Raw genomic sequence first — 12,088 nt, forward strand, 5'->3', positions numbered from 1 at the left:
TAACTATGAAACATTTCAAAGATTCCCTTTCAGGCAAACATGTCCACCGTAAGATGAACCTAAGTAGGCTTGAATGGGGTTTCTAGGTGTAAGTATGTAGGACTAGTAGCATGCCAAAGTTTGTGCTATTGCCATTGAGAATGCATTGGGCGTTAAAGTTAAATAACTCAGAAACTACAAAACATTTCAAAGTAAAAAGTTCCAGCATGTGTCTCCACAGTAAGCTGAACTATAAAAAGTGTGAATGGAGTTTCTAGGTGAAAGTCCTTTTTTGACGTGCCAATATCTGCCATTGAGCCCCATTGTAAAACTCTCAAATTTGAAAGCACTATATTTCTAAAACTATGAAACATTTCAAAGATTCATTGGGCGTTAAAGTTAAATAACTCAGAAACTACAAAACATTTCAAAGTAAAAAGTTCCAGCATGTGTCTCCACAGTAAGCTGAATTATAAAAAGTGTGAATGGAGTTTCTAGGTGAAAGTCCTTTTTTGACGTGCCAATATCTGCCATTGAGCCCCATTGTAAAATTCTAAAATTTGAAAGTACTATATTTCTAAAACGATGAAACATTTCAAAGATTCCTTTTCAGGCAAACATGTCCACCGTAAGATGAACCTAAATAGTTTTGAATGGGGTTTCTAGGTGTAAGTATGTAGGACTAGTAGCATGCCAAAGTTTGTGCTATTGCCATTGGGAATGCATTGGGCGTTTAACCTAAATAACTCAGAAACTACAAAACATTTCAAAGTAAAAAGTTCCAGCATGTGTCTCCACAGTAAGCTGAACTATAAAAAGTGTGAATGGAGTTTCTAGGTGAAAGTGCTTTTTTGACGTGCCAATATCTGCCATTGAGCCCCATTGTAAAACTCTCAAATTTGAATGCACTATATTTCTAAAACTATGAAACATTTCAAAGATTCCCTTTCAGGCAAACATGTCCACCGTAAGATGAACCTAAGTAGGCTTGAATGGGGTTTCTAGGTGTAAGTATGTAGGACTAGTAGCATGCCAAAGTCTGTGCTATTGCCATTGAGAATGCATTGGGCGTTAAAGTTAAATAACTCAGAAACTACAAAACATTTCAAAGTAAAAAGTTCCAGCATGTGTCTACACAGTAAGCTGAACTATAAAAAGTGTGAATGGAGTTTCTAGGTGAAAGTGCTTTTTTGACGTGCCAATATCTGCCATTGAGCCCCATTGTAAAATTCTCAAATTTGAAAGCACTATATTTCTAAAACTAGGAAACATTTAAAAGATTCTTTTTCAGGCAAACATGTCCACCGTAAGATGAACCTAAGTAGGCTTGAATGGGGTTTCTAGGTGTAAGTATGTAGGACTAGTAGCATGCCAAAGTTTGTGCTATTGCCATTGAGAATGCATTGGGCTTTAAAGTTAAATAACTCAGAAACTACAAAACATTTCGAAGTAAAAAGTTCCAGCATGTGTCTCCACAGTAAGCTGAATTATAAAAAGTGTGAATGGAGTTTCTAGGTGAAAGTGCTTTTTTGACCTGCCAATATCTGCCATTGAGCCCCATTGTAAAACTCTCAAATTTGAAAGCACTATATTTCTAAAACTAGGAAACATTTAAAAGATTCTTTTTCAGGCAAACATGTCCACCGTAAGATGAACCTAAGTAGGCTTGAATGGGGTTTCTAGGTGTAAGTATGTAGGACTAGTAGCATGCCAAAGTTTGTGCTATTGCCATTGAGAATGCATTGGGCTTTAAAGTTAAATAACTCAGAAACTACAAAACATTTCGAAGTAAAAAGTTCCAGCATGTGTCTCCACAGTAAGCTGAACTATAAAAAGTGTGAATGGAGTTTCTAGGTGAAAGTGCTTTTTTGACGTGCCAATATCTGCCATTGAGCCCCATTGTAAAATTCTCAAATTTGAAAGCACTATATTTCTAAAACTATGAAACATTTCAAAGATTCCCTTTCAGGCAAACATGTCCACCGTAAGATGAACCTAAGTAGGCTTGAATGGGGTTTCTAGGTGTAAGTATGTAGGACTAGTAGCATGCCAAAGTTTGTGCTATTGCCATTGAGAATGCATTGGGCGTTAAAGTTAAATAACTCAGAAACTACAAAACATTTCAAAGTAAAAAGTTCCAGCATGTGTCTACACAGTAAGCTGAACTATAAAAAGTGTGAATGGAGTTTCTAGGTGAAAGTCCTTTTTTGACGTGCCAATATCTGCCATTGAGCCCCATTGTAAAATTCTCAAATTTGAAAGCTATATATTTCTAAAACTATGAAACATTTCAAAGATTCCCTTTCAGGCAAACATGTCCACCGTAAGATGAACCTAAGTAGGCTTGAATGGGGTTTCTAGGTGTAAGTATGTAGGACTAGTAGCATGCCAAAGTTTGTGCTATTGCCATTGAGAATGCATTGGGCGTTAAAGTTAAATAACTCAGAAACTACAAAACATTTCAAAGTAAAAAGTTCCAGCATGTGTCTACACAGTAAGCTGAACTATAAAAAGTGTGAATGGAGTTTCTAGGTGAAAGTGCTTTTTTGACGTGCCAATATCTGCCATTGAGCCCCATTGTAAAATTCTCAAATTTGAAAGCACTATTTTTCAAAAACTATGAAACATTTCAAAGATTCCCTTTCAGGCAAACATGTCCACCGTAAGATGAACCTAAGTAGGCTTGAATGGGGTTTCTAGGTGTAAGTATGTAGGACTAGTAGCATGCCAACGTTTGTGCTATTGCCATTGAGAATGCATTGGCCTTTAAAGTTAAATAACTCAGAAACTACAAAACATTTCAAAGTAAAAAGTTCCAGCATGTGTCTCCACAGTAAGCTGAACTATAAAAAGTGTGAATGGAGTTTCTAGGTGAAAGTGCTTTTTTGACGTGCCAATATCTGCCATTGAGCCCCATTGTAAAATTCTCAAATTTGAAAGCACTATATTTCTAAAACTATGAAAAATTTCAAAGATTCCTTTTCAGGCAAAGATGTCCACCGTAAGATGAACCTAAGTAGGCTTGAATGGGGTTTCTAGGTGTAAGTATGTAGGACTAGTAGCATGCCAACGTTTGTGCTATTGCCATTGGGAATGCATTGGGCGTTTAACCTAAATAACTCAGAAACTACAAAACATTTCAAAGTAAAAAGTTCCAGCATGTGTCTCCACAGTAAGCTGAACTATAAAAAGTGTGAATGGAGTTTCTAGGTGAAAGTGCTTTTTTGACGTGCCAATATCTGCCATTGAGCCCCATTGTAAAATTCTCAAATTTGAAAGCACTATATTTCTAAAACTATGAAACATTTCAAAGATTCCCTTTCAGGCAAACATGTCCACCGTAAGATGAACCTAAGTAGGCTTGAATGGGGTTTCTAGGTGTAAGTATGTAGGACTAGTAGCATGCCAAAGTCTGTGCTATTGCCATTGAGAATGCATTGGGCGTTAAAGTTAAATAACTCAGAAACTACAAAACATTTCAAAGTAAAAAGTTCCAGCATGTGTCTCCACAGTAAGCTGAACTATAAAAAGTGTGAATGGAGTTTCTAGGTGAAAGTGCTTTTTTGACGTGCCAATATCTGCCATTGAGCCCCATTGTAAAATTCTCAAATTTGAAAGCACTATATTTCTAAAACTATGAAAAATTTCAAAGATTCCTTTTCAGGCAAAGATGTCCACCGTAAGATGAACCTAAGTAGGCTTGAATGGGGTTTCTAGGTGTAAGTATGTAAGACTAGTAGCATGCCAAAGTTTGTGCTATTGCCATTGAGAATGCATTGGGCGTTAAAGTTAAATAACTCAGAAACTACAAAACATTTCAAAGTAAAAAGTTCCAGCATGTGTCTCCACAGTAAGCTGAACTATAAAAAGTGTGAATGGAGTTTCTAGGTGAAAGTGCTTTTTTGACGTGCCAATATCTGCCATTGAGCCCCATTGTAAAATTCTCAAATTTGAAAGCACTATATTTCTAAAACTATGAAACATTTCAAAGATTCCTTTTTAGGCAAACATGTCCACCATAAGATGAACCTAAATAGGTTTGAATGGGGTTTCTAGGTGTAAGTATGTAGGACTAGTAGCATGCCAAAGTTTGTGCTATTGCCATTGGGAATGCATTGGGCGTTTAACCTAAATAACTCAGAAACTACAAAACATTTCAAAGTAAAAAGTTCCAGCATGTGTCTCCACAGAAAGCTGAATTATAAAAAGTGTGAATGGAGTTTCTAGGTGAAAGTGCTTTTTTGACGTGCCAATATCTGCCATTGAGCCCCATTGTAAAATTCTCAAATTTGAAAGCACTATATTTCTAAAACTAGGAAACATTTAAAAGATTCTTTTTCAGGCAAACATGTCCACCGTAGGATGAACCTAAGTAGGCTTGAATGGGGTTTCTAGGTGTAAGTATGTAGGACTAGTAGCATGCCAAAGTTTGTGCTATTGCCATTGAGAATGCATTGGGCTTTAAAGTTAAATAACTCAGAAACTACAAAACATTTCGAAGTAAAAAGTTCCAGCATGTGTCTCCACAGTAAGCTGAACTATAAAAAGTGTGAATGGAGTTTCTAGGTGAAAGTGCTTTTTTGACGTGCCAATATCTGCCATTGAGCCCCATTGTAAAATTCTCAAATTTGAAAGCACTATATTTCTAAAACTATGAAACATTTCAAAGATTCCTTTTCAGGCAAACATGTCCACCGTAAGATGAACCTAAATAGGCTTGAATGGGGTTTCTAGGTGTAAGTATGTAGGACTAGTAGCATGCCAACGTTTGTGCTATTGCCATTGGGAATGCATTGGGCGTTTAACCTAAATAACTCAGAAACTACAAAACATTTCAAAGTAAAAAGTTCCAGCATGTGTCTCCACAGTAAGCTGAACTATAAAAAGTGTGAATGGAGTTTCTAGGTGAAAGTGCTTTTTTGACGTGCCAATATCTGCCATTGAGCCCCATTGTAAAATTCTCAAATTTGAAAGCACTATATTTCTAAAACTATGAAACATTTCAAAGATTCCCTTTCAGGCAAACATGTCCACCGTAAGATGAACCTAAGTAGGCTTGAATGGGGTTTCTAGGTGTAAGTATGTAGGACTAGTAGCATGCCAAAGTCTGTGCTATTGCCATTGAGAATGCATTGGGCGTTAAAGTTAAATAACTCAGAAACTACAAAACATTTCAAAGTAAAAAGTTCCAGCATGTGTCTACACAGTAAGCTGAACTATAAAAAGTGTGAATGGAGTTTCTAGGTGAAAGTGCTTTTTTGACGTGCCAATATCTGCCATTGAGCCCCATTGTAAAATTCTCAAATTTGAAAGCACTATATTTCTAAAACTAGGAAACATTTAAAAGATTCTTTTTCAGGCAAACATGTCCACCGTAAGATGAACCTAAGTAGGCTTGAATGGGGTTTCTAGGTGTAAGTATGTAGGACTAGTAGCATGCCAAAGTTTGTGCTATTGCCATTGAGAATGCATTGGGCTTTAAAGTTAAATAACTCAGAAACTACAAAACATTTCGAAGTAAAAAGTTCCAGCATGTGTCTCCACAGTAAGCTGAATTATAAAAATCACACCCGTGTGAACTGAGTGGTGTAAGGTTTTATATAGCATGATCAGCTGTGGTCTGACGTAATGTCTGACGTAAAGATCTTTGGCTAGGTAGACTCGTCTTCTGATGTGATGATTTGTGACCATGAAGTTGATTCAGCTGGAGTTTTTGTCCGATGTGAGGTATTATATAAGGTAAGGTATTATATAGCCTGATCAGCTCTGATCTGACGTAATGAAATCACACCTGGATGTGATTTCACAACTGGCTTTTTTTGTGCAGAGAAAATGACCATGGTTGCTACGGTCATCCAGTTCACCCGGGTGTGATTTAATTACGTCAGAAATTATTTTGAACATAGCAACCATGCTCATTTTTTTCTGCACACAAAAGCCAGTTGTAGGAGTGGTTTACACCACTCAAAAAGTGTGAATGGAGTTTCTAGGTGAAAGTGCTTTTTTGACCTGCCAATATCTGCCATTGAGCCCCATTGTAAAACTCTCAAATTTGAAAGCACTATATTTCTAAAACTAGGAAACATTTAAAAGATTCTTTTTCAGGCAAACATGTCCACCGTAAGATGAACCTAAGTAGGCTTGAATGGGGTTTCTATAGGTGTAAGTATGTAGGACTAGTAGCATGCCAAAGTTTGTGCTATTGCCATTGAGAATGCATTGGGCTTTAAAGTTAAATAACTCAGAAACTACAAAACATTTCGAAGTAAAAAGTTCCAGCATGTGTCTCCACAGTAAGCTGAACTATAAAAAGTGTGAATGGAGTTTCTAGGTGAAAGTGCTTTTTTGACGTGCCAATATCTGCCATTGAGCCCCATTGTAAAATTCTCAAATTTGAAAGCACTATATTTCTAAAACTATGAAACATTTCAAAGATTCCCTTTCAGGCAAACATGTCCACCGTAAGATGAACCTAAGTAGGCTTGAATGGGGTTTCTAGGTGTAAGTATGTAGGACTAGTAGCATGCCAAAGTTTGTGCTATTGCCATTGAGAATGCATTGGGCGTTAAAGTTAAATAACTCAGAAACTACAAAACATTTCAAAGTAAAAAGTTCCAGCATGTGTCTACACAGTAAGCTGAACTATAAAAAGTGTGAATGGAGTTTCTAGGTGAAAGTCCTTTTTTGACGTGCCAATATCTGCCATTGAGCCCCATTGTAAAATTCTCAAATTTGAAAGCACTATATTTCTAAAACTATGAAACATTTCAAAGATTCCCTTTCAGGCAAACATGTCCACCGTAAGATGAACCTAAGTAGGCTTGAATGGGGTTTCTAGGTGTAAGTATGTAGGACTAGTAGCATGCCAAAGTTTGTGCTATTGCCATTGAGAATGCATTGGGCGTTAAAGTTAAATAACTCAGAAACTACAAAACATTTCAAAGTAAAAAGTTCCAGCATGTGTCTACACAGTAAGCTGAACTATAAAAACTGTGAATGTAGTTTCTAGGTGAAAGTCCTTTTTTGACGTGCCAATATCTGCCATTGAGCCCCATTGTAAAATTCTCAAATTTGAAAGCACTATTTTTCAAAAACTATGAAACATTTCAAAGATTCCCTTTCAGGCAAACATGTCCACCGTAAGATGAACCTAAGTAGGCTTGAATGGGGTTTCTAGGTGTAAGTATGTAGGACTAGTAGCATGCCAAAGTTTGTGCTATTGCCATTGAGAATGCATTGGGCGTTAAAGTTAAATAACTCAGAAACTACAAAACATTTCAAAGTAAAAAGTTCCAGCATGTGTCTACACAGTAAGCTGAACTATAAAAAGTGTGAATGGAGTTTCTAGGTGAAAGTCCTTTTTTGACGTGCCAATATCTGCCATTGAGCCCCATTGTAAAACTCTCAAATTTGAAAGCACTATATTTCTAAAACTATAAAACATTTCAAAGTAAAAAGTTCCAGCATGTGTCTCCACAGTAAGCTGAACTATAAAAAGTGTGAATGGAGTTTCTAGGTGAAAGTCCTTTTTTGACGTGCCAATATCTGCCATTGAGCCCCATTGTAAAACTCTCAAATTTGAAAGCACTATATTTCTAAAACTATGAAACATTTCAAAGATTCCCTTTCAGGCAAACATGTCCACCGTAAGATGAACCTAAGTAGGCTTGAATGGGGTTTCTAGGTGTAAGTATGTAGGACTAGTAGCATGCCAAAGTTTGTGCTATTGCCATTGAGAATGCATTGGGCGTTAAAGTTAAATAACTCAGAAACTACAAAACATTTCAAAGTAAAAAGTTCCAGCATGTGTCTCCACAGTAAGCTGAACTATAAAAAGTGTGAATGGAGTTTCTAGGTTAAAGTGCTTTTTTGACGTGCCAATATCTGCCATTGAGCCCCATTGTAAAATTCTCAAATTTGAAAGCACTATATTTCTAAAACTAGGTAACATTTAAAAGATTATTTTTCAGGCAAACATGTCCACCGTAAGATGAACCTAAGTAGGCTTGAATGGGGTTTCTAGGTGTAAGTATGTAGGACTAGTAGCATGCCAAAGTTTGTGCTATTGCCATTGAGAATGCATTGGGCTTTAAAGTTAAATAACTCAGAAACTACAAAACATTTCGAAGTAAAAAGTTCCAGCATGTGTCTCCACAGTAAGCTGAATTATAAAAAGTGTGAATGGAGTTTCTAGGTGAAAGTGCTTTTTTGACCTGCCAATATCTGCCATTGAGCCCCATTGTAAAACTCTCAAATTTGAAAGCACTATATTTCTAAAACTAGGAAACATTTAAAAGATTCTTTTTCAGGCAAACATGTCCACCGTAAGATGAACCTAAGTAGGCTTGAATGGGGATTCTAGGTGTAAGTATGTAGGACTAGTAGCATGCCAAAGTTTGTGCTATTGCCATTGAGAATGCATTGGGCTTTAAAGTTAAATAACTCAGAAACTACAAAACATTTCGAAGTAAAAAGTTCCAGCATGTGTCTCCACAGTAAGCTGAACTATAAAAAGTGTGAATGGAGTTTCTAGGTGAAAGTGCTTTTTTGACGTGCCAATATCTGCCATTGAGCCCCATTGTAAAATTCTCAAATTTTAAAGCACTATATTTCTAAAACTATGAAACATTTCAAAGATTCCCTTTCAGGCAAACATGTCCACCGTAAGATGAACCTAAGTAGGCTTGAATGGGGTTTCTAGGTGTAAGTATGTAGGACTAGTAGCATGCCAAAGTTTGTGCTATTGCCATTGAGAATGCATTGGGCGTTAAAGTTAAATAACTCAGAAACTACAAAACATTTCAAAGTAAAAAGTTCCAGCATGTGTCTACACAGTAAGCTGAACTATAAAAAGTGTGAATGGAGTTTCTAGGTGAAAGTCCTTTTTTGACGTGCCAATATCTGCCATTGAGCCCCATTGTAAAATTCTCAAATTTGAAAGCTATATATTTCTAAAACTATGAAACATTTCAAAGATTCCCTTTCAGGCAAACATGTCCACCGTAAGATGAACCTAAGTAGGCTTGAATGGGGTTTCTAGGTGTAAGTATGTAGGACTAGTAGCATGCCAAAGTTTGTGCTATTGCCATTGAGAATGCATTGGGCGTTAAAGTTAAATAACTCAGAAACTACAAAACATTTCAAAGTAAAAAGTTCCAGCATGTGTCTACACAGTAAGCTGAACTATAAAAAGTGTGAATGGAGTTTCTAGGTGAAAGTCCTTTTTTGACGTGCCAATATCTGCCATTGAGCCCCATTGTAAAATTCTCAAATTTGAAAGCACTATTTTTCAAAAACTATGAAACATTTCAAAGATTCCCTTTCAGGCAAACATGTCCACCGTAAGATGAACCTAAGTAGGCTTGAATGGGGTTTCTAGGTGTAAGTATGTAGGACTAGTAGCATGCCAAAGTTTGTGCTATTGCCATTGAGAATGCATTGGGCGTTAAAGTTAAATAACTCAGAAACTACAAAACATTTCAAAGTAAAAAGTTCCAGCATGTGTCTACACAGTAAGCTGAACTATAAAAAGTGTGAATGGAGTTTCTAGGTGAAAGTCCTTTTTTGACGTGCCAATATCTGCCATTGAGCCCCATTGTAAAATTCTCAAATTTGAAAGCACTATATTTCTAAAACTATGAAACATTTCAAAGATTCCCTTTCAGGCAAACATGTCCACCGTAAGATGAACCTAAGTAGGCTTGAATGGGGTTTCTAGGTGTAAGTATGTAGGACTAGTAGCATGCCAAAGTTTGTGCTATTGCCATTGAGAATGCATTGGGCGTTAAAGTTAAATAACTCAGAAACTACAAAACATTTCAAAGTAAAAAGTTCCAGCATGTGTCTCCACAGTAAGCTGAACTATAAAAAGTGTGAATGGAGTTTCTAGGTGAAAGTCCTTTTTTGACGTGCCAATATCTGCCATTGAGCCCCATTGTAAAACTCTCAAATTTGAAAGCACTATATTTCTAAAACTATGAAACATTTCAAAGATTCCCTTTCAGGCAAACATGTCCACCGTAAGATGAACCTAAGTAGGCTTGAATGGGGTTTCTAGGTGTAAGTATGTAGGACTAGTAGCATGCCAAAGTTTGTGCTATTGCCATTGAGAATGCATTGGGCGTTAAAGTTAAATAACTCAGAAACTACAAAACATTTCAAAGTAAAAAGTTCCAGCATGTGTCTACACAGTAAGCTGAACTATAAAAAGTGTGAATGGAGTTTCTAGGTGAAAGTGCTTTTTTGACGTGCCAATATCTGCCATTGAGCCCCATTGTAAAATTCTCAAATTTGAAAGCACTATATTTCTAAAACTAGGAAACATTTAAAAGATTCTTTTTCAGGCAAACATGTCCACCGTAAGATGAACCTAAGTAGGCTTGAATGGGGTTTCTAGGTGTAAGTATGTAGGACTAGTAGCATGCCAAAGTTTGTGCTATTGCCATTGAGAATGCATTGGGCTTTAAAGTTAAATAACTCAGAAACTACAAAACATTTCGAAGTAAAAAGTTCCAGCATGTGTCTCCACAGTAAGCTGAACTATAAAAAGTGTGAATGGAGTTTCTAGGTGAAAGTGCTTTTTTGACGTGCCAATATCTGCCATTGAGCCCCATTGTAAAATTCTCAAATTTGAAAGCACTATATTTCTAAAACTATGAAACATTTCAAAGATTCCCTTTCAGGCAAACATGTCCACCGTAAGATGAACCTAAGTAGGCTTGAATGGGGTTTCTAGGTGTAAGTATGTAGGACTAGTAGCATGCCAAAGTTTGTGCTATTGCCATTGAGAATGCATTGGGCGTTAAAGTTAAATAACTCAGAAACTACAAAACATTTCAAAGTAAAAAGTTCCAGCATGTGTCTACACAGTAAGCTGAACTATAAAAAGTGTGAATGGAGTTTCTAGGTGAAAGTCCTTTTTTGACGTGCCAATATCTGCCATTGAGCCCCATTGTAAAATTCTCAAATTTGAAAGCACTATATTTCTAAAACTATGAAACATTTCAAAGATTCCCTTTCAGGCAAACATGTCCACCGTAAGATGAACCTAAGTAGGCTTGAATGGGGTTTCTAGGTGTAAGTATGTAGGACTAGTAGCATGCCAAAGTTTGTGCTATTGCCATTGAGAATGCATTGGGCGTTAAAGTTAAATAACTCAGAAACTACAAAACATTTCAAAGTAAAAAGTTCCAGCATGTGTCTACACAGTAAGCTGAACTATAAAAAGTGTGAATGGAGTTTCTAGGTGAAAGTCCTTTTTTGACGTGCCAATATCTGCCATTGAGCCCCATTGTAAAATTCTCAAATTTGAAAGCACTATTTTTCTAAAACTATGAAACATTTCAAAGATTCCCTTTCAGGCAAACATGTCCACCGTAAGATGAACCTAAGTAGGCTTGAATGGGGTTTCTAGGTGTAAGTATGTAGGACTAGTAGCATGCCAAAGTTTGTGCTATTGCCATTGAGAATGCATTGGGCGTTAAAGTTAAATAACTCAGAAACTACAAAACATTTCAAAGTAAAAAGTTCCAGCATGTGTCTCCACAGTAAGCTGAATTATAAAAAGTGTGAATGGAGTTTCTAGGTGAAAATGCTTGTTTGACGTGCCAATATCTGCCATTGAGCCCCATTGTAAAATTCTAAAATTTGAAAGTACTATATTTCTAAAACGATGAAACATTTCAAAGATTCCTTTTCAGGCAAACATGTCCACCGTAAGATGAACCTAAATAGGTTTGAATGGGGTTTCTAGGTGTAAGTATGTAGGACTAGTAGCATGCCAAAGTTTGTGCTATTGCCATTGGGAATGCATTGGGCGTTTAACCTAAATAACTCAGAAACTACAAAACATTTCAAAGTAAAAAGTTCCAGCATGTGTCTCCACAGTAAGCTGAATTATAAAAAGTGTGAATGGAGTTTCTAGGTGAAAGTGCTTTTTTGACCTGCCAATATCTGCCATTGAGCCCCATTGTAAAACTCTCAAATTTGAAAGCACTATATTTCTAAAACTATGAAACATTTCAAAGATTCCCTTTTAGGCAAACATGTCCACCGTAAGATGAACCTAAGTAGGCTTGAATGGGGTTTCTAGGTGTAAGTATGTAGGACT

Source organism: Electrona antarctica, assembly GCF_951216825.1.
Source record: "Electrona antarctica genome assembly, chromosome: 4".
Lineage (NCBI taxonomy): Eukaryota > Metazoa > Chordata > Actinopteri > Myctophiformes > Myctophidae > Electrona > Electrona antarctica.